This window comes from Microtus oregoni, unplaced genomic scaffold (assembly GCF_018167655.1).
Source record: "Microtus oregoni isolate MIOR12 unplaced genomic scaffold, Mior012 000029F_ref0000214, whole genome shotgun sequence".
Classification (NCBI taxonomy): domain Eukaryota; kingdom Metazoa; phylum Chordata; class Mammalia; order Rodentia; family Cricetidae; genus Microtus; species Microtus oregoni.
In genome coordinates, this window is record NW_024543088.1 from 13,173,524 (window position 1) to 13,197,083 (window position 23,560).

At 44.9% G+C, this 23,560-nt stretch overlaps 1 protein-coding gene across 4 annotated transcripts in view; it reads right to left on the reverse strand.

Moving 5' to 3' along the window:
- Positions 1-23,560, reverse strand: part of Stard13 (StAR related lipid transfer domain containing 13) — a 211,046-nt gene that overhangs the window by 89,552 nt on the left and 97,934 nt on the right. The window contains exon 1 of one of the 4 annotated variants that reach the window (XM_041677812.1): positions 8,911-9,046. The exons of the other annotated variants lie outside the window; for them this stretch is intronic. The gene's annotated coding sequence lies outside the window, so the exon portion shown is untranslated. Of the gene's footprint in view, positions 1-8,910; positions 9,047-23,560 lie in introns of those variants that run through there. 4 annotated transcript variants of the gene reach the window in all.

Consider the following 23,560-nt stretch of genomic DNA (forward strand, 5'->3'; position numbering starts at 1 on the left):
ACGTAACAGAAGACATGGATAACAAGACGTTGGCTAAGGGAATACTGTATACTCACAGCAGGGAGGTGCCCTGTGCCAAGAACCACGTGTATACAGAAGCACATTTCACGAGCTCATCTTGCGTGGCACGCTTCCAACACATTACACGATATGGTGTGCTTTGTGTTTGTGCCGAGTGGTCAGCAGATGAAGATGCTGCTACCCAAGCCCTGCTAAACCTGCCTCGTGCTGAGAGGTTAGTATCTATCGTATCCCCGGAGCCTGTTTACAGCACACACATCCCATTCGAGGTACCCTCATGGCTCAGCATACAGACAGATCTAGGTAGCGTCTACCACTGAAGAAGTACAGCTACTTGCTCCTAATGAGTCAGCTCAGCTGAGGAAGGTTTGTAGGAAACAACAAAACTAGCCAGCCCTCTTGACAATCGGCCCAGTAAAGCTTGCCTGAGGTGAGCTTGCTGTTGGAGTTAGATACATATGCTCCCCCACTCTGTCCAATCTAAGAAGCAAACTTTACATGTTAGCAAATATCCTCTCCTCCTGTCTGTGAGCACATGATGTCTCAGTACGTGTGGTGCTCACTCGGTGACACCACATACGGTCAGGGTTAACGTGTGCTTGTTGAGTGGATAAACGAGCTACCCATAAGTTAAGATACACTGCCCATCAAGTCCCACATCACAGCGCCAATATCCACACCCTCCACTTGATTTTGATGCTGTCCTCCCCACTAGCCCTAAGCTCCACGAAGGAAGGGAGTTCATGTGATTGGCTGAATTATTTCTTGTGTTATAAGAGCCTACAGTTGGCCTTGGCGCATATATTAATAATTGTCCAATGGGTTGACGGACAGAGTGTTGTAATGGGTCGGTTCACAGTATCATTGTTTCTTCTCTGGTCTGCTCTTCTCCAGAACACAAACCCTAAACTAAAAAGTGGCAGTTACTAGCCTCCCCACACATGTAGCTACTCACGATTTGTAAAATAATGTCAAGACTTACAATAATTGAGTCTTCAAGTCCCATTTCCCATGCAGTGATATTTCCAGTAACATGCGAGGGACACTCATTTATTTCTATAAAGAATTATTTCTTTTTATCTTATGTGGAAGAGTGTTTTGCCTTCACCTATGTGCACTGCCCAAGGAGGCCAGAAGAAGGCGTTGGAGCCCCTGGAACTGAAGTTACAGATGGCAGTGAGCCACATGGGTGCTGGGAACTACACCCTGGTCCTCTGGAAGAATAGCCAGTGCTTATAACTGCTAGGCCATCTCACTAGCCCAAAGGTTCTCAACCTGTGGGCCGTGACCCCCTTGGGAGTGCTAAAATCCTGCATATCAGATATTTATGTTACAATTCATAACAGTAGCAAAATTACAGTTATGAATTAGCAAGGAAAGAATTTTATGGTTGAGGAACTGTATTAAAGGGGGCGGCTTTCGGAAGGTTGAGGGCCACTGCTCTAGTCCCACCTCACTCTCTCATTTATTTCTTAATCTATCAAACATTTTAAAGTCTGAGTACTTTTCAAAGCAAATCTTTTATTTGGTAGCATCTACAGTCTCCCTTTCCCATACTAAAATGGGTTCACGCTTCTTGGTCAAGAGCCACGCCACACACCAACCTTTCCGGTTCCTTCAATCAGGTTTGAATGTGTGTATTGATTGCCTCAATCCTAGGAGTTGCACAGAATCATTCTTGAGGCCTGACCCTCTCTGACCCGGGATGGGACTGGATGCTATAGGCTTGTTTCCCTTTTCATACTTCCTTGTACACAGTAGGTGCTCAAGAAATACGGGTTGAAATAAGGTACACAATGTTACTATGCATACTCTGCAACAAGACAGAGGACTTGGTGTAAGAGTAACATCTAAACCAAATAAGATAATAGGGAGGGAACAGAAAAACAAAACAACAACAACAACAACAAAACAGCCTCTTGGCATAAACAGACCTGTGAAGCAGGGCATGTCAACAGTCAGCCCTAAAGACACAATTCTCTTCTGTTGTTTGCTCTAAAGCCTGGCACAGAAGGGTCATCTAATGTGTGTGTGTGTGTGTGTGGTTGTTGTCTCATCAGCTAAAATAAATAAATAAAATCAACTCTTTCCATTTAAACTGAGCTCTGACTCTTTTTGTGGTTGTATTCAAGTACTTGTAAAGCTTGGAGAGCACCAGTTGGGCGCCTCTGGAAAGAGCACGGGATTCTTTTGTGGAGTCATTTACAGTTAATTAAAGAAGTCGCCTCGCACCAGCTTGCTGGGGCTCTTGAGGTGTATTCCGTACAGTGCCGTCATGGGCTCAGCCCAGAGAGTGAGAGTGCAGGCCGTCTGGGATGCAGGAGAACAATGGTTTTCAAGAGATTTTCCTAAGTCATTGTTTTCAGGTAGAGATGGGGTCATTAGCCCCAAGAAGTCTTTTAGCTTCAAGGAACTTTGGTTTTGACTCTCAAGAAAGAAACGGACTGGGCTGCTTGCCCTTTGCTGTTGGGTGGAAGATGAACAGGTGTCCCGAAGGGGGCATCACACACCCTTGATCTCCTTTCTCCTCCTCTGCTTGTAGCAGCACCGTTCTTAGCATACTGGAGGCTTCCTTGGTTGAGGGACTCAGCCCACTGCTGGCTTCTAGCTCCCTAGACAGGCTCATTCAGCCCCAGCTCAGATCAGTGGCCAGCCTCTGCCCTGTGCTGCCTGTTGGTGCATGTGAAGTCCCCGGAAGGAGTGAGCTAGAACACGATGCCATGAAGGCGTCTCTTCAGACTTCTGAGGCCTTACTGAGGACAAGTGGGATTCCTTCATGAAAATGATTCTCCTGATTGTTAAGACTTAGGTTTTCAATAGGGCTAATCTCTCAGGACTCCACTCTGGCCCAGACACCTTCGAACTGTCGGCACTGCACGTTTGCCTACCTCTAGTCCACCTGGGAATTTACTTTTGTATTTATTACCATGTTTCTATGCACTTGTTAAGTGGGCGTTCTCTCATCATTTCAACAGAAACAGAGGAGTTACATCACCTACTCTGCAGTGCAAAGAACATGCATCTAATCAGAAGCATCATTGAAGATGGTCCATAATTTTCAGAACCTTTAGGGCTAGAGAGATGTACATGGGGGAAAAGCTCTGTCAATGGTCAGTTCTTCACTCTGGTATCATGGCTGAGCGCTTGGGGTGGGGGTGGCCGCAGGAAGAGTGGGGTGCAAAAGTATCAGTTGAGAACTGACAGCTGACCCCCACTTGCTGAGCACAGAGGGAGATGACATGTGTGTATGCTCGGTGCTCAAACACTGCACAGCCCTCATCTGGTGGGAGGCTAGCTCCAGCTCCCCTGTGGTTCATCCTGATCCAACATGCAGAGGCATTACCATAAAATGGATTCGCCTCTGCCGGCTATTCGGTGTTTAAAAAAAAAAAAGATTAAGTGCTTCCATAATTTACATAGTTTCCTTCAGTGTCATTTAGCAAGTATATTCAAGTTTTCCCATTTTATCCTCATTTGAGAGAGACCTTGAAGCAGTTAGACTTTCCATCTCTTGGTTGGAGAGATGGCTCAGCAGTTAAGGGCACATACTATACTTGCAGAGGACCAGAGTTCACTTTCCAGCAGCCTTTCCCAGACTCACAACCACTTGTAAGCCCAGCTCCAGGGGCTCCCGTACTCTCTTCTGCCTTCTGCAGGCACTGCACTCGTGTGGCATGCAGATATATGTGCAAAAGTGTGCACACACATAAATTAGTACAAAAAGGAAAACAAATCTAAGTGTGATTAGTAAGATTAAGGTAGGAGCAGTAGGTTAACATCTTATCCAGCAGTGAACTACTCTGAGGTCTTTCTGTTAGAATAGCTGGTTTGCAGTCTTAAAGGTGTATATGGTATTACAATGGTCAAATAGTTCCAGCCATATGATTGCCTGGACTGTGGGATTTGCAATGGCAGAATACCACAAAGAACTGGTAGGGAACACAATCTCTTCATCTATCCAACTAACATAACTTGATCATCAATAGTGTAGTTAGGAGAAACTGCAGGAAGTACCGGATAATCAAGGAACAGATGATTTATCAATAAAAAACTCCAAGTAATGGATGCTGCATAAAGAAAGAAAGAACAAGATAAAGACTTGATTCAAATGTATCCCAAGTGAGTCATGAAGAAAAAAGACTCCAGTTCTGTTGCGGGAGATCCTTCCGCTCCTTCAGCCAATAGCCGCTGAGATACCAGCCCATTGGGGCGTGGTCTCTCTCTCTTTAAAAAAGCGGCTACTTCCCTTCTTGCTGTCTTTGCTTCCTGCTACGGTTCCGGCGACTGGATTTCTTCCTGATTGCGCACAGGGCTGTTGTCTGGGACGGTTATCTGTAAGTTTTTTCCCCTTTAAATAAATACCACCCTATTAATCATAATTCCAAACTGGTGTGGCATTGTTTGTGACTTATGCCTTCACAGTTCTGTGAAGGAACCGTGTTGGAAAAAAAGGTTTCAAAGATTATTGATATTTAAAGCAGTGTTGGAATCTGAGGACAGGGCCTCTACTGTTGGTTGCCCCAAAGGTATAAGCCCCATTATTTCCTAATCAATATAATCTCTAGTTGCATTCTAAGCCCTTCTCCTTAAATTCACAGGTGAGTACAGCTTCCAGCCCTCATCAAAGAGGCTTCTTTTCGCAGCAGAAGGAAACCATTACAAAAGTCCACAACTGGTGAGCCATGCAAAGAACAAATGACCAGGGGGGGCCCGGCCGCAGGGGCTACATCCACAACACAACCTCTTCACCTAAAGGCTCTGGGAACATTCCAGAAAAGTAAGCAGAGAGACTGTGAGAGCCAGAGGTTCAGGAAATCTGCTGTGAGAGTGTCCCCATGAAATTCCAAAAAATGTAGTCACCTAAAGAAAGTGACTACACCAGCTGACATGCCAACATGGATGGGGAAATCTCACGAGGCCCTACCTCTAAAGGATCTACAGGCAATTAATGAACCTCAAGAGAGAAGAATCAGTCTTCTACAGGTACAACCCCCCTGATAGGTCATTGGATCCCAAATCGTTAGTCTTAAACTAATACAGCTGTGAGTAACACTAAATAGATTTATCAGGCTGTATTTATATGTATGCGCGTGTGTGCACATACATACGTATGTGTGCATATGGAACAATAATTAAAGAACAAGTCATGAATTTGAGAGGGTCTGAGGAAGATAAGGGCGGATTTGAAGGGGAGGGGAAGATGATGTAAATACGGAACACATGGATGATACTCTCACGATAAAATTAAAGAGATTTTTTTAAATCTAAGGGGATTAATGAGTAAGAAGGTAAAGGAGGTGGAATGTGTAAACAGGCGAAGAATCAGTAAAGCAGAGAGGACTGAGGGAAAGCACACAACAAAAAGTACAGTAGTGGAAAAGTATTAGAGACTAGCTGGAAGAGCACTTCTGAGACACAAGGCAAAAGGACAAGACAAACCTAAAACAAAACCACCAACTCATACACAGAAGGGAAGCAAAAATCAAAGCAGGAAAGAAAGAAGGATAGCAATAGTTTTTAAAAATCATAAAAGAGAAAGGGCTGGAGAGATGGCTCAGTGGTTAAGAGCACTGGCTGCTCTCCCAGAGGACCTGGGTTCAGTTCCCAGCACCCACATGGCAGCTCACAACTGTCTGTAATTCCAGTTCCAGGGGATCTGATGCCCTCTTCTGGTCTCCAGAGGTTCCTGCATGCACAGGATTTCACATAAACTCACACAAGTACACATATACACACATAAAAATAAAATAAAATAAAATAGAACCCCCAAAATATAGGAAAGAACACATTTTGTGGAACCCAGAACTGGAACACGCATGGCATGGAGGTCTGCAATGGGGCCAACGGATGGATGGGAGGGACATGGAGGACAAAGCTGGCTAGTTCTGGGAGGAGATCCAGAGTGTCGAAAGAAAGATATCTTTGAGGAGATTGGACGAATAAGAGAAGCCTTTGATCCATGGGCAGGATTTATTAAAGCAGAGGGGGAAAGCAATATTCCAGAAAGAAAGTGGTTTAACATTTCCATGCATATGCCAGCATTTGATCTTCTAGACCAACCCAGGCAGCCATTCTTATTCCTAGAGTGCAGAAGCAGAACTGTGGGCCCAAAGGACCCAGGGACAGCCTAAGGTCATGCAGTGACCTATGGGTAGCCAAGCGGTGTAGGCAGTGGGCAGAGAGGGGTCTGGGCTTTGATTTCCCCAGCACTGGGAGAGCTGCTGTCCTGTTTATCAGTCGAATGAAAATGTCTTCACACAGAGCACACGAAGGGCTGCTACCTCCAATGCTTTTTGCATTTTAGACACAGTCACTTTTACTGAAACATTTAAAGAACATACCTGAAGATGTGTGTGTGTGTGTAAAATATGCATATGTATTTTACATGGTATATATTCAGGTCTGTGAAATTTGGGACAATGACATTAGGCATCTAACGTGGCATCACTGATACTTAGTTTCTTTATATTAGAAAGTTTAAATAGATGTTGCACCAATATTAACCCAATTTCTAAAATTTCAAAGTTAACTAAAGAAATGACTCGGGTTTCGCGACGCTGGAAAGCGTGATGAGTAAGGGACAGAAAAAGTCCACACGGAGGGAAAAAGAGTGGGGCGGCTCCCTGTGCGAGCAGGCAGAGACAAACAAAGGCAATGCCACATGTGATTACTGAATTTTAGTTTTGAGTGGGTCAGCGTTTCAGCACCATGAGAAGCTCAGTTGAGGGAAATGCAGGCACATTCACCAATGGTTTGTAGACTGAGGACGAACAGTACGAGGTACTCCAGGATACCTTGCTGACACTGAAGTTCCTCTAGGAGAGACGGCTAGGATTACTCATTCTGCTTGCAAGCAACGCAATGCAATTATTAAGGGGCTTAACAACTGTATTATTAACAGTCTTTTGTGCAACACAGTGATTGTGACTAAAATCCAACGCTTTGCTTCTGAACGTTCTTGATCTTCACAACAAAATCTAAATATCCCTATGAAACCTGACGTGGGGAGAAAAATCAGCCAGGTGTTCCTCCAGGTGACACACGTGTCCGCACATGGGAATTTAGCTCAGGCCAAAGATACTGACTGCGTGGATCAGAAAGGGCCCAGGGGCTCCATCTCTACGGGAAGGAGGTTTACATATCCCCTGCTGGGTTGCTTGTGCCCCAGTGATGTTCACAGACCCACGTGTTCATGGGCAGCACTAACAGGACATGGAGTTATTAAAAACAAAGACAAAAAAGAAAGAGGACATGAAGCTGGGTGGGAGTTGGGGAGCGTGGGGGAGTTTGGAGGTGGAGGATGGATCAAACAATATACATTGAAACTTTCAAAGAATAAGAAAATTATTAAAACAAAGCAAACCATACAGGCTGGAATGAATGGCGCCCTCATATAGACATAGATATAGAAATCAATTACAGAATGGTCCAGTATTTCCCAAAGAGCATCCTCCATCTGTCCCTAACCCCCATCTTATGTCTAACTTCCCCACAGCCCTACCTTCTATCTACTGATATTTTCTTCTAATTTTTTTTTTTGTTTTTTGATCTCCACTGAGGGAAACAGACGCCACAGAGAGACAGTAAGAACAAACCTTTACTTTCTAGTTTGTCCAACAAGAACAGACATTCGTGTGCTACTCATTACCAAGTGTGTGGGAGGGAAGGATCCTGCTCAAACCGAGTGGCTTCAGCAGCGGCACCACCTCAAGGTGCTGAGGACCCTGATGGGAGCAGGGCTTGGGGGAATCAGAAGGAGACCAACACAGCCCCCTGCTCACGGAGCTGTCCCCGCCATCTGTCGCTGCACTCGCCCTCATCCCACAGAAATGAAATTAGTCAGCGAGGATTTTTGTAAAATGCATAACACAGTTGTCTTCTAGGAGCTGGCGGAAGATAAATGATTCCAGACGCTGGACTGTGGCCATTTTCCCACACACGCCACAGAGCTCCGACATCCATATTGGGCCATAACGCTGAGTGGTGTCTGCCTCTGCCAGTTTATAGCCGGTGCCTCTACCGCCGGTTTACACTAGAGAGTCAGCTCTCTCTCACACACGAGTCCCTTTCTGCCGGTGTATGTTAAAAGGGGATTGCCTTTTTACAGTAACAGACTGCCGATATTCCTCCTCTGCGCTTTTTTTTTTTGCTATTGCCCCGGAGACTCTGCTATTAAAGCCATTGTTTTAATCTCCCACTGGAATTAGAGAAATCCATGCCTAATAAAACACACGGCATCTGACACTGAATATGAACCATTAGGAGGTGACAGTCAACCATCCAGAACCACACAGCCTAGCCTAGCTCTGCTTGAGACTGAATACTCTGAAAATGTACCACACATCCACGGTAGGATTATTCTGTGAGTCGGTTCGTGCTCTGCAATAAGACCCAGAAACAGCTGCCTTCAGAAACAGTGCCACATCAACCGCACGATTTGGAAGGTCCGGCGGGAGTTTAAATAGCTGTTCATACACTGTGCAAAGCGATAGCATTTTCTGTCGGCCCTGTGAAGCTAAAAGGTGAGCCACTACCCCATGAAATTATATTTGAAAGATAAAAATCGTATTCACAGTTCCCAACAGTGAGAAAAGGCAAGAGAGGGGGAGAGAAGAAGGGAGACATGGGAAGGAGGGACAGAAGGGAAGACAGAAATCTATGCCGGTAATCTGAGATCTGAAACATAAAATAGATCATTCCGCAGCAGATGTCTTTAAAATGAATAATGGGACCACAGGCGCTGCCTCAAGTTCTTGTCAAAAGAATGCTCTCCTCAGGGTCATCTCTACCCGAGAACCAAACTTCCTATACCCGTAACAAATCTTGTAGCCCAGAAAGGAAGCGCCGCTGTCTTCCCACCACCTCTTTCTCTAAGGAACACAAACTTACTTTGTTTGAAACTGTCCTCAGGCTGCGCTGTGCCTTTGGAACAAAACCACTCTCTCTTTATTTCCTTCTCTGCCGTCTTGAGAACTGCTGCTCGGGAGCTGACAGATGGAGCCTCTGCCGCTCTCTGCTTCCTCTTCGTTATCTCTGCCAGCTAATATTTCCCCTGTGCTTAGCTGTTGTCTGTGAGACGGGCCCACATCACTGTAGCCTGATCAATGGAGCGCCTAGTTTGAGGTTAGTTTTGGCCCCGCCTTCTAGCTCTAAGAGGAAAAAAAAATGAAAACTCACAGCTGGATTTTTTATAAATCTGCTCTTTTAAAACTGGCTCCGCAGCCCTGCACATACCAACGGGAAATGCTGCCAGTCTGTCCCAAGCCAAGAGTGCGTTCCTTATCCTAAGTCTCCTGCCATCGATAGGCCAAGCAGGCGCCTCACCTAACCAACCGCATTCAAGTCTTCAAGTTAGCCTAAAACTTTACAGGAATGAAGAGAAGCATTTCAAACCAAGCTTACAGTTTCCCAAGCACAGTGAGCCTCAAAAGATGATGTGCACACACCCTCCCCCCACACCACACAGACACACACATACACACACACTACACAATGGAATAACATATGGAATGTTCATATTGTGAAAAAACAATTCCAAAGATAAAATGGAAAAGGGGGGGGGAGACTAAAATCAGACAACGCAACATTGATGTCTATCTAATTTTCCATCCAAAATCCAAGCCATTGCTCATACACGGCAATGTTTTACTCCAAGCGGAGTGTTTGCTGCTCGTATTTATAATGTCAATGAAGTTGTTGGCTCAAGAGAATACATGTCCAGGTTAATTGCTAGCAGGTATAGTTAACAGGGGTGGCCACACAGACAGCCATTCTGAGTACTAGGAAATTGAGACAAAACATTTAAATTCTATACAGTCTCCAATCAGAAGATCTGAATCTGAGTTACAGGGGTTTTGTTTGTTTGTTTGTTTGTTTGTTTTTTTTTCAAAATAAAACCAAAACCAAACCAAAACAAAATTTATGTTTCGGGATTATAATCTAATTTCCTCTTTCCCTTTTCCCCTTTACACCTCCATGGTCTCTTTCACATTCATGGTCTCTTTTTCCTTAACTGTTGTTTGTGTGTGGTGTGTATGTGTGTGTTCCTAAATACATTATTAACACAACTGCTCCGTTGGTATGATGTTACTTGTACATCTATGCTGACCATTGGTACTGGATAAGTTCCGACAGATAGCTCCATAGCATGTCCTCCTCACCCAAGGCTGAGGAGTCGTTTCGGGAGAGGGGGGCAGAAAGGTTGTAAGAGAACAGGGAGTTTCTTGTGAGAATGTGTCTCCTGGTCATGTCAGAAGCTACACCTATAAACTGCAGCTGTCTCATCTACACGGCTACCTAACCATGAGCTGAGCATGGATGAGAATGGCAGACATGTTGATGTGGCAGTGGGAGGCCTCAACCCTAGACACAGAACTAGAGGGGACCTGGGAATGCGGAGAGCAGGAGAAGTAGTCTTCCCCAGAGAAGAACGCACCGGTTGGTTATTGAGCCTCAGTTTGATTTCTCAGTGTCTGTGGGCACAAAAGGCACGAAGTCACCAGCAGTGATCACACAGGCAGCTGCACGATTAAACAATGACAATTCTACTTTCCCATCACCCCTTTTCAGTAAGAGAATATTAAATCAACATAAATATTTCATCCAGCGAAGGATGGTAGCAAACTAAATATCACAGGTAGAGACAAGGAGAGGGAAGGATCAAAGGATTTGGGGAATAATGTCAGGTTTCAATATTTAAATTCTACAGGGAGAGAACATCAGCAAAAAGAGCAGTTAACAGTGAACTTGGGATATGTACGTGTGTATGTGTGAGCGTGTGAAGGGGGAAGTCATGGGGGAGGGGGAGAAAACGTCTCTCATTAGCCTGGACTCTCCTAAGTAGTCTAGGCTAGCTGGCCAATAGGTCCCAGGGATCCACCTATCTCTGCCTCCCCAGTGCTGGGATTAAAAATGGATACCACACCCAGATAGTCTGATTAGGTTCTGGGACTTGAACTCAGGGGCTTATGCTTGCAAGGCCAGGACTTTAACAGCTGAGCCATCTCCCCGGCTCTGAGTAGTAAGATTTTGGTGCCTCAGTTTCTCTTCAGTCTCACCCAGGGAAGTCCTAGATCCACAGAGTCATTTGTCTGGCAAGCCCATGGCGGGCAGAGACACATACGGGGTGAATGGGTGGACCAAACATTGGGCCAGATAAGGGCTTCTTGCTTCAAGCGTGGGATCGTGGGCTACTGTGAGGACCTTGGCTTGAAACTGGAGCATCAGCTATGCCTCAACCTTAGGGGTGAGACAGCCTGTGGGTCCTTGCAGAGTTCTCCATGGGGGCTTTAGGCTGCAAATGCAGAATGGCTTCTTCACTGGAAGGAAGAGGACAGATTTGTCCCTGGATCCCTGATCTGACCCAGCTCTCTCCTCACCCTAACCCCTCCCCCTTTCCCACTTCCTCTTGGAGAAAGTCATCCAGCTGACAAGGGGCTGAGTCAAGAACCAGGGTGTTTGTAAACATCCCTGAATGAAAACACATGGACCTTCTGGGTGAATGTCCCTAGATGGTGGTGCAAGCCCTCGTTTGCTGTGGCTAGCAAGAAGCAAGTTTTGGAGTTAAGGGACACCTCCCACATGAGGGCTGTGTGCTGGAAGTCTGGGCAGCTGTGTACTCCGGGAGAAGACAAAGCAGAGGAGATGGGAAGGGCCTGCTGCCTACCCTGTGTGGTACCCGACTGCCTACACTGTGTTCTTGTCCAAAGACCTCGGGAAGTTCCCTGTCTATTTTTATCAGGACGTCAAATGTGTGATCTTTGGTTCCTAATCTGAAGGGCTATTCTAATCTGGGATACTTTTTACCGTTACAATGAACACAGTGCACATGCTATTCACCATAGAAGATGGGTGCCGCCAGCTCTCTATAACATCCGCTTCACACAGACATAGGCAATATGCAGTATCTGGAGTCAGTGCTATTTCAGATTTTAGAGTGTTCCTGCATGTGTGTATATGTATGTATGTATGTATGTATGTATGTATATATATTAGTATGTTTATATATTTGTATATGTATATATATCTAACAAGACATCCTGGGGATGGGACCCAAGTCTAAACGCAAGTTTCATTTATGTCTCATGTATACCTCATACACATGGACTGTATTTTTATGTAATACTTTTGATAATTTTGTGTGGGAGACAAAGTTTCATGGTATGGACACTTGGGCTATCATGGTGGCACATAAAAACCTTCAGATTTTGGACCTTTCGATTATGGATGTTAGAGTGTTGACATCCAAAAGCAAAGTATAAAAACACGGAGGGATAGAAAGAGGGCAGAGTGGACAGAGAGGAGGGGCAGCAACTCCGCTGGGGAGCAGGAGAAACCAGGAGGCATCTGTGTACTAAGCATGAAAGGCTGATCCAGAAGGAGGGACCGAGGCAAAGACACAGCAAGACACAGGAATTAAGGCAAGCCCTGTGACACCAGACAAGTGACGTGGGACCTCTCTTTGTTAGGGGATAATTACGGAGGCCTGGCAGGGCTGCTGCAATGTTAAGAGGGTTACTTGATGGAAAACGCTTGCAACGGAGCTTGGCCTACACATCCAATACCTGCTGTTCGCCACATCATTGGCAGCACCTTGGAAACTTCCCTTAGGACCAAAAGCACTGAATTTGATTCAAGCTGTAATTTTTAAAAACCCGAGAATTCTTTTCAGGAGCAGCTGATTGCAGTACTTGTCTATAATCTTTTGGTGCCTGAGCACCTGCGGGGCCATGTTATTTAGTCTCACTTAGGGCACAGAGCGCGTCTAACCGAGCATTCCGAATTTGCGACTCATTTTACAGATGGAATCTGTACTCGACTGGGGTGTTACCATCTCTCTGTCACCCTCCCACTCCCACCCCACAGGCAGAATTCTGAGCTTCAGAAATGGGTTTTGATTGGTAGAAGACCAGGCTACTGATATTGTTCTGAGCAGGATTGGAGTATTCAGAAATACTGACTGGCAAGAAGTTTGCAGTGTACAAGTCTTTCTTGGTGAAACCTTTTCCTGTCTGGTGATCACCATCATGACCTTGTCTAAATCCCTCAGTGGCCTCTGGCCAGCCCTGAGGTCCAAGGAACTCTGCTTGCCTGATGCTGTCTACCAGGGCGACAGAACCTGCCACTGAAATCATGTGTCTGCCTCCAGCTGTGGTTGAAGTATCTAAAAGAAAGCAAACAGCTGGGGCATTTTCAAGCCTGAACACAGTTCATAGGAACTGATTTGGTATGTGTTTATTTATGAATTTACCGGTGCTAGTGATCGAGTCCAGGACCTCACGGGGTCCAGTCCTGAGCGACATCCACACTCCCTGTTGCTGAAGGAATGTCTGCATCAGTTCAGCCTGGTAGCTCATGAGAAACCAAGGCAGAATTGCTGCAGGTTGCAAACCAGCAAGGGCTATAAAATGAATTAATTTCAGGCAGCCTGGGCTACAATGTGAGTTCTAGGCCAGCCTAGGATATAGAGCAAGATCCTATCTTAAACAAAGGAACAAGTCTCTGTGTCTGGGGAGTATTTGGTCCTGTTTTGTACCCGGGTGATTTTGTTTTGATGTTTGGGAGGGAACAGCTGACCTTACCATTTCTTCATGGGTAGCCGGATGTGACCAGCTCCATCACTCCAGTTCACCACAACAGACAGAAAGGGCACAGAACCCACAGGGCACTGGAAAACACCAACAAAAGTTCCAGTTGGCTTTACCAGAGAGCCCAAAGAAAGATGTCAATTTTTATCCCAATTAGATTTTTAGATGATAAGTAATTTAGTGAATTGGAAATAAAAAAAGAAAAAAAAGAAATATACTACACTTTGCTATTACAGTCTATGAATATATTCACTATAAAGACATAGTTTTCATATAGGGTAGATTTGTTCTTTTTTTTTTTTTTTTTTTTTGGTTTTTCGAGACAGGGTTTCTCTGTGGCTTTGGAGCCTGTCCTGGAACTAGCTCTTGTAGACCAGACTGATCTCGAACTCACAGAGATCCGCCTGCCTCTGCCTCCCGAGTGCTGGGATTAAAGGCGTGCGCCACCATTGCCCGGCCAGATTTGTTCATTTTTAATGAATTATTTTTATCTTCAATGAAAACTTAAAGATAATCTTTGAAAATATTAAAAATAGCCTTTGAAATATTTCTTTAAACTGTTTTAAAATAAAAATAGTACATACAATATTCAATATGTTAAAATAATGTTCACTGTAAAACCTCAGTGCTGCAGAATACATATGAAGGATGTAACAGCCCATTTTTACCATTTTCCACTACTAATTCCACTTTCCTCCCTAAAAGAGTATGATTCATCCTGAATTTGTTACACCCAGACACCCAGCTCACTCTGGATATCCCATGTAAACACACACATTTTATGTATGTAAAATATGCACATATATGCATAATCACACATATGTAGCCATGCTATATGCCCATAAGAGAATTATTTCCCACCCAAATAGAATCTGTTTTTTTTTTTTTTTTTGTACTGTTCTCAGCCTTGTTCTATTTATTTGACAACACACCTCAGCTTTTCAGATGAGCAAACAAGCAAGCTCACAGCTTGGATCCACGGATGCTGAGCACCTGGTCTGAAGTGTGGGTCTTGAGGGGCCAGGTCAAAGAGACAGTGTTGCTCCCCAGCGCCAGCAGGAGCAGCCGGTACCTCTCTGGGATGGGATCTCACCTGAAACTGGAAAATCTACCGTGCGGTTGCTCTCGTCCAGGAGAGCACATCCTGGTGGAACCGAGGACCCCCCCCCCCCCAATACGTGAGTGCTGGTCACACCATTTACTTTCCGAAGGTAACAGACGGCTCCTGCCTTGCTTCCTATCCCATTTTAGGATAAACACACCATCTTCTCCTGTCACATCCCTCTTGCTAACGGAACTGCGACAGCTGGATGCTGAGATGCACCACAGGCAAGCACTGACATGCTTGCTCCCATGGGTCCCACAGGAAGGGCAGGTGGGTGGGAATGCATAGAAGGGAGGGGGCTCAGGGACTTTCCATCATCTCCAGGGTCATGAAAACCATCTTCAGGTTGCAGCTTGTGGTTCTCAGGACCTCAAAACAAGGTGTATTCCCAGAAACACTTCAGTAGCACATCATGTGTTTCAGGGAATGTTCAGAAACAAGCAAAGCCATCTGCCAAAGAGTGCTCAGAAGGTGAGCTCCCTAGATCCCACTGCCAGTGTTTTACATTCTCCAACTCATAAAACAAACTATTCTACTATCCTTACTACTAAATTTCTTTCCTTTTTTGGGGGGAAAAAGAACACTGTCTTATAAAATTAAAAAAAAATCACTTTGCTTAAAGTGGTACTTAAGAGGGGACGCTTATTGGGCAGAGAAGTGGCCTAGTAGGAAAAACGCATGGTCTGTAATCATGGGGACCCGAGTTCGGATCCCAGCACCCACATAAAAGGTGAGTACAGCAGCACACACCTGTAACCCCAGCACTGGTCTGGGAGATGGTGCAGCCAGTCATAGGAGGATCCTGGGCCCTTACTGTGCAGTTGGGCTAGTCAAGATGGTCGGCTCCAGGATGGGTGGAGAGACCTTGTCTCAGAACGCAAGATGGAGAAAAATAAAGAAGGGTGCACATCGCCAACCTATGTCCTTGTGTGCACATGCACACGTATGCACATAGGTGAGCTCACCTCTTCCAAGACCCCTCGCACGTGTCCCTCACATACAATGGAGTTTTGTGAAACCATTCTGGATTTTACATCAAAGCCACTGTCCTCATCCCCACCCTGTTCTTATTTTGAGGTGAATCAAGGTGATGCATTCAGCTACTTGCCTTTCTGACTACGACTTCTGAATTTCCTGTTTCTGAAAAGCTTCTGTAAAGAAAATCAGAAGTGCAGGTTTGCTGCAGGAAGGTCCTGAAGTGAACCGATTGGGGGAGGAGCGACAGCCGTACATGGAGGCCATGTGGTAGACCTCATGCCAGAGCAGGCACGGCTCAGAGATGTCGGTACTGTTTTGTGTCTCTGCAGGATGCTCCATTGGACACAAAAGCTTTCTACTGTACTGTGTGTAAAATGTCACAAGCTACACAATATAAGCTGGTTTACATTAACTAAAAAGGGGGAGAAAGTAAAAATACTTTTGTCAATAAAAAGTCAATTGCCTTGCGAAATGGTTTGGTGTCTTGTTGTGGGAGGTCCTCCCACTCCTCCAGCCTATCACCGCTGAGATACCAGCCCATGGGGCGTGGTCTCTCTCCCTTTAAAAAAGCGGCCACTTCCCTCTCCTCTCTCTCTTCACTTCCTGCTCCGCCTGCGACTAGACTCCTTTCCTGGTTGCGTAGAGGGCTGTTGCCTGGGACAGTGATCTGTAAGTTTTTTCCCCTTTTAATAAATACTACCCTATTAATCATAATCCCAAATTGGTGTGGCATTGTTTGTGACTTACGCCTTCAGTGTCTTACTTAGCTTTCTATGGCTGTGATAAAATGGCACGATGAAAAGCAACTTGGGGAGGAAAGGGTTTATTTCACCTTACAGTTTTTAAGTCCATTACTGAGGGAAGACAGGGCAGGACCCTGGAGGCAGGAACTGGGACTGAAACCATGGAGAAGTGCTGCTTACTGGCTTGTTCCCATGACTTGCTCAGCGCGCTTTCTCATACAAATCAGAACTACCTACCCAGAGTTAACTCTGCCCACAGGGGGCTGGACCCTCCCACATCAGTCATTAATCAAGGAAACACGCCATAAGCTGATGCCAGGGAGGGGTGTATTTTCTCAATTGAGCTTTCTTCTCAAATGATTCTAGTTTGTGTCCACTAAACTAGCCAGTACATATGGAAAGTCAGAAATAAAATACTGTGGTACAAGAACAATTTCATGGGGCTGGAGAGATGGCTCAGCAGTTAAGAACACTGGCTGCTCTTCCCAAGGACCTGTGTTTAGCTACCAGCACTCATGTGGTGGCTCACAACCATCTGTAACTTTAGCCCCAGGAGATCTGATGCCCTCTTCTGGCCTCCACTGGCACTGCATGCACATTGTGCACATACATATGCACAGGCAAACACTCATACACATGAAATTCAAATAAACTCTTTTTTTTCCATTTCAAAAGATCCTAAATTACATATGATCGTTAAAAGAAAGAGAGACTGTCCATCAAGTCAGCATCTCTTTTACAAATCTGGTGCTCTGCAGAGCTGACTTTTTGTTTTTATTGGCTGCCTCACGGTAGGGAATGCACTTGAAGCTCTGGCATTCAGCGACCTAGACCAGGGAAAGTCCACAGTGAGACAGAAAGTGTAAATTCCATGCCTGGGCAAGCCAGTGTCATGATAGTGTTTCTGGTGATGAGACAGGATCAGCTCCTCTTGAAACCTGCACCCTTTCTTACCCCAGTTATAACCCTATCTGGTCCTCACCTTCCCTACTGTCTAGTGACCCAGGACTTGTAAGGATCAGATTTGATATTCCTTTAAGTTTTTAGTTGTGATATCTTGGGTAGATAAATTCAGAATTCCTGCTATGACACCAACCACAGGGTAGGCTTTAATTAACGTGCTAATAGACACCCCTCAACAAAGCTTCAGTTAAGAAGAAACAAAACCTCTGGTCATGAGACACAGGATGCTCCCTGTGCAAGCCAGGCTCTTTCCATTGCTGGGAACACTGACTGACTTATTGCTTCATCCAATTTCTTAAGGACCCTTGACTTTTGACTTCTGGTTCAGGGTTAGCCTTAAGCAACGGATCGTGCAAAGAAGTCTCTAGATCTTTTAAAATTCACCTTTCAATTTGGAGAAGTATGCAGAGCCCATAAAAGATTCTGAAACTTGAGCAAACATCTTTTTATTTTTTGAAGAATCTCACAAACAGAAAAGCACATTCCTCATTTGGGGGTTTATATTCGGCTGCTTTCTAACAATAGCGCTCCCTGATTTGATTGAAACCAACTTGAAAAATCAAAGTTGGAGGCAAGTACATACAGCGGATCTAGGAATCCCAGGCTCCCGAAACTTGTGTTTCTTATTTAGCTGCGAAGCGTGGGTGGCCGTGAACGTTCCTGGCAGCTAGAAAGCATTTGCTAATGTATTTGACTTTAGCATTGTTAATCACACTTATCAACACAGGCAAACTGCACTGGCCACAGAAGATTAGCTTCTCTTCTGCAATGCCCCAGCAGTTCAAAGGCAGAACATGAGCGCTGAGTGACAGAAGCATCTGCATGGTCCCACGACCCTTCCGCGACTTCAGAACTTACCGCCAGCCTTAGCTTTTCTTTTCCATACCTTTACACATGCTCCTTTCTTCTGTTACTATGGCTAAGGCTGGGAAGTTTGCAAACTTTTAGAGTGAGTTGTGTTTCTAAACACTTCAGAGGTTTTTCAGTCCCAAGGTGGCCCTTGCAGTCAGAGAGTCAGGGTCAGCGACCTGCTCTGAGAGGCAGGAACCTCCAGCAGGGCAGAGATTCATTCGCAGGGAAACAAGGCCACTGGAAATTCTTTTTGAGGCATTAAGTTTTAGCTGTAGACTCCCCTTAAGGCGCACAGATGATTGCTTCTTACATGAAAACACTTTGCCTGGCTCAGCGGTGAGTGAGACGGGAATACGGTTGCAGAATATGTGTGCTGGGAAAGAAAGGGATTCTCAGGGCTGCACCTGCTGGCCCAAGCGCCACACTCTTGCTTGCATTAAAGGATTCCCAGGCTCAAGGCACGACCTGTTTGTCACAGCCTGTTCTAGTCATATCACGGCTCCACTAGTCATGGTTTGGATCAGTGTCCCCAGAGATCTACTCTTAAAGGTTTGGTATTTGCTGGTGGCGCTACTGGGTGATGATGGGACTCTTGAGAAGTGTGGCCCAGCTGGAGGAAGTTCCATCACTGTGGACACACCTTTGAAGGAGATGCTGCGGTTTTGGTCCTCTGCTCTTTCTCGTTTGTGTCCCCCACATGGTACGAGGACAGCAGCTTGCTTCACAAACAGTAGGATCTCCCTGAAGAGAAACTTCCAAGGCTGTGAGCCCAAACCCACCCTGTTTTCTTTGTGAGTCAGTCGGTCGTCTCTGGTATTTCATGACAGAACGGAGAACTGACTGCTACAGCTAATAGCTACTTCACTGCTTCAAAACAGCAAAGATCCATCTAGTTCAGCTCTTAGCCTAGTCAAAGTAGCCACCTATGGCATCCTATATATTCCTCCACGTTGTGAATTATTTACCTGTAGAACCCAATTGGATGGCACTTTGCTTTTGAGCCATGGATACAGTCAGAGGTTAGGCCATGACCAAACAGTGCCCATCACAGTTGGGGGCAGTTTCGTTAAGGGGAAACATGGCTGGCACATACATCGGATGCGATTTAGGAGTTATCGGAGGGAACGACTATGGGAAAAAGAGACCCCCCCAAATGTCTTAAATATGAGCTAGACAATCATTTTTTTTTCTACTAAAGCATACATGTGACAGCCACCAGGGCTGGAGCACATAGCTCTTTAGGACCGAGAATGTGGCTGATCATATTTGACCACTCTCTACCTTGCCCGTGGCCTTTGAAATCTGAAATGCTCCCTCCTATAGTCTCAGCTCACTGTTTTGATGACATCCGTAAATCGGATAGTGACCTGCCACTTTGGGAGCCAGGCACAGAGAAAAACAAGCCAATTCTTGTCCCTCCAGGGTATGAGAATCTCCAATCTCCACAACAGGACTTCTTTGAAGCACATCCAAATGTTCCATGTATTAATCTAAGCAGAGAAGAGAGCCTTTACTTCCAAGCAAGAGGCCAGATGACTGCTGTGACACCTCTGTATACTTGGCACTAGACAGTGACCCTCACAAAGACCCAGGCTCACAACTTTGCAAGCTAAGAAGGACTATGTCCTCATTGCTGGTCTGGGCCACTGGGCCATCTAGCCAAGATGAATCCTCTGACAAAAAGTGAGGATGGTGCTATCTCTGGGTTGTAATGGTGAACAATCTTGTAAAAAATAAACCTGGATGCGTCAACCAATATAACTATAAACCAAACACTAATTCTTAAAAAGAAGGATTTATTTCCATTTCATGTGTCTGAGTGTTTTGCCCGTATTATGTAAGTGTGCTGGGTATATGCCATGGAGGCCAGAAGAGAGTGCTAGATCTTCTGGAACTGGAGTTATAGACCATTGTGAGCCACCATGTGGGTGCTGGGATTGGAACTCAGGTCCTCTGCAAGAACAGTCAATGCTCTTAACCACTGAGCCACCTCTCCAGTCTCATATTAAATTCCATAAGCAGTTTTGCTGAAAAAAGATATGAGCTCAGAACTGTGCTAGGAACAAAGAAGAGCAAGGTTTCTTCCATCAGCAAGGGAAACTAACTGTTCCTCAGCTTTGATCTCATCCATGCCGAGAACTATGTTCCCATCTCCTTATTTGGCTATAAATAGCAAAAACCTTCCAACCATGCTGTAACATGGAAGAGCACTTACACCAAGTACCTGTGGTCATTAACTCACAGAAAGTTAAATAGTGGTTGCCAGCAGCTCGGGAGGTTAGGAAATGGGAAGTTGTTTGATGGGCATGGAGTTCCAGTTTTGGAAGATGAAGAGTTCTGGAGAGTCTTGCACAAGCATGTGGATTTGTTTACCAGCCCTGAAAGGCAGAGTTAGAGATGCTGGAGTTGGACCTGGTGAGATGGCTCCACAGTTCAGAGAACCAGCTGCTCGTGCTGAGGACCTAGGCTCAGTTCCCAGCACCCATACGGTGGCTCATGACCTTCTGTAACTCCAGTTCCAGGGGATCTGACCCCCTCTTCTGGCCCTCATGGACACTGCCTACATATGCCGCACAGACTCACACACAATAAAATAAAATAAATCTTTACAAGAACATGGTGGAATGACTTTCTGTGATCTGTATTTTGTTGCAAATAATAAAAATTTTAAGTCGTTTCAAGATGGAAACCAAAGATCAGACTCTTCTGAGTCTCAGGTCTTAAACTCCATGCAAGGACCTCATTTGTGTAGAGGGAGCCACCCCATAATATTAGCCAATGCAGAACATTTCCAGGGCATTTTCTGTGGCCTTTTTCTAGTCCTATTTCTGTTCATTTCAATTGTGTTCCTGTTTTCCTATGTCTTCGTAGATCTGTATTAAAGATAAAGAAAGAAGAAGGCAACCATCTGTGCCGTCTCCCTACATATAAATAGCAAGGCCCTAAAAATTCTCAGTCGATTGAAATTCTTAGCAACCAGCAAAATGTTCAGTTCTCCTGTCTGGTAATGGATAACATCACAGAGAAAATGCCTTTGGTACTTGAAAGAAACACAGCCCCTCGTCAATCTGCTATCATTTGCTTTTTGTTCCCAGGCTGACTCTTCCTAAGACGGGATTAATTTCATGTTGGTCACTGGTCTGTGAAACACTGATAAATTAAATGATTGGTAAATACAATAACTTTCATAGGAAGTAGGGGATAGGAAACCATTTTTTTTTTTTACTTGGGAGTACCGGGGAATTTCATTTCTGAAAACAGATCATAGATTTAAGTTCAAATCTGATAGCTTAAAATAAAAAAAGAAAGAAAGGAAAGAAGGAAAAAAAATGCTTGGTGGAAGTCATCCAGCTCATTTTCAATTACCCAGCACTCACTGGCAGGACTGAGAGTCTGGAGCACAATATTAAGAGCTATCTGAGGACAGCAGCTCAGACAGTGCTTGGCAACACCGAGCTCTGCCTCTGCCTCCTCCACTATGATGCTTCACGTTGCTATCATAAAACAAAGGTGAAGACAACTCAGAGACATTTCAGGAGCTCATCTGTAGTGTGTGTCTTTCAATATTCTACCTAGAGAAGTCAAAAGTGTGGCTCTCAGCCTCACTGCCTGTGTTCGCTCATCTCTGGCCTTCTCTACTCTGGCTAATGTTCTCTGAGTATCCCCTAGAAAGTGGGGCTTGCAGTAACACTTATGTCATGTAAGTAGGAACGAATGAGTTCACACAGCTAAGCACTTAGAAGAGTGTCTGGGGAGATCAGTTAGTGACTAAATGTGGACCAGTATTTTCCTTAGAGTTATGAGTTTTCTAGATTTCAGATTTGCTCAGCGATGTCCATAGAGACAGCTGAGTCAAAATGCCCTGCATAGGCTTCATTGAACCCATCATAGTTTCCCACTCTAGGAAAACATAATTGTGTGATCCAAGGTACAGCTGAGTTCCTGGTCAAGAGAAAAGGTTAACACTTATGTATTATCCATATAAAGTGCTAAAGGGGAGGAAGTTGGTTGACCAGTTGTCTGAACATAATCCAGAAACTGTGAATGGAAATAGAAATAGGAAATACTATTTCTTCACGGGGTGGAGATAATGCTTTGATCTTTCTAGGTTTGCATTTCAGTTTTTAAAGTCTTCAATCATATCTTCTTTCTCCAACTTAAATCTTCGAAACAGATTGTTTTATATATATCTTCTATATTAGGGCAGGCCAAGGCATGGTTCAGTAACCAATAAGTCCCAAATTGTAGCAACCAACACAATAAGAGTACACTTCTCAGTATGTTTACTTAAGACTGGCAGTAGAGCTTGGGTTCATCTTAGTCCTTCATAGTGTCATAGTGTTATCAAACCTGAAGGGGCTGGGGGGGGGGTTTACAACCTGTGCCCAATTCAGCTTCAGCCAATTAATAGGCCAATTAAAAGAGCCAAATTAAAAGTAGATAGCAGCAAAAGGGGAGATTTATTCAATGTGGTCACATTGGGAAAAGTGACAAAGGAATTCAGAGAACCCTTCAAGTTCATTCTGGAGCAAGACGTCTGTCTCCTATGGCAGCAACATGACTTCTCCCTGACTCTGCCCTCTCTCTCTCTCTCTCTCTCTCTCTCTCTCTCTCTCTCTCTCTTTTCCAGCCTCGCTATATTCTGCTAAGTCATTGGCCAAAAGCAGCTTCTTTATTTACCAATAAAAGCAGCGCATACCCAAAAGACTTCCCACACCACAAGCACATCTGATCAGTTCCGGTCAAGGTGTAGTCCCATCCACCTCTGACCCCTCCATGTCTAGGCTCTCGTCTCATCTTGTGTGTAATCTGTTTCAGGCAGAGGCCCCTCTGGCAGAGGCCTTTTTCTTCTCCCATCAAGAGGGTCCTGGGGAAATTCCCATTTCTCTCTGGATTTCGTTGTTTTAGCAGTCAGATACTGTGAGAGCCAAAGGTGTCTCTTTAGACTGTCTTCATTTTTTCCAGGCCTGCTATGGTTGTGGAAGGAGACTTCAACTTAGTATCCTTCACAGCAGTAGGAATAAGACAGGACAGGTATACACAGGCTCTCAAACCTTCTGCCTGGAACCTGAACACACTCACTTATATTTTTAAAGGGGCAGAGAGTCACAGGGCCATCCCTCATACCAATATTTTGGTCTAAGGAAACCGGTAGTGGAGCCTGCTTGACTGTAACTCTGCTCCTTCAGAAAGTAACAGTGCCACGGACAGTCATATACTGCACGTAAATGTATAACGGCATCTAGTGTGTCTATTTCTTTTAAGCCTGTCTTTCTAAGTATAAATATGTAGCTTACTGGACCTTTGATTTT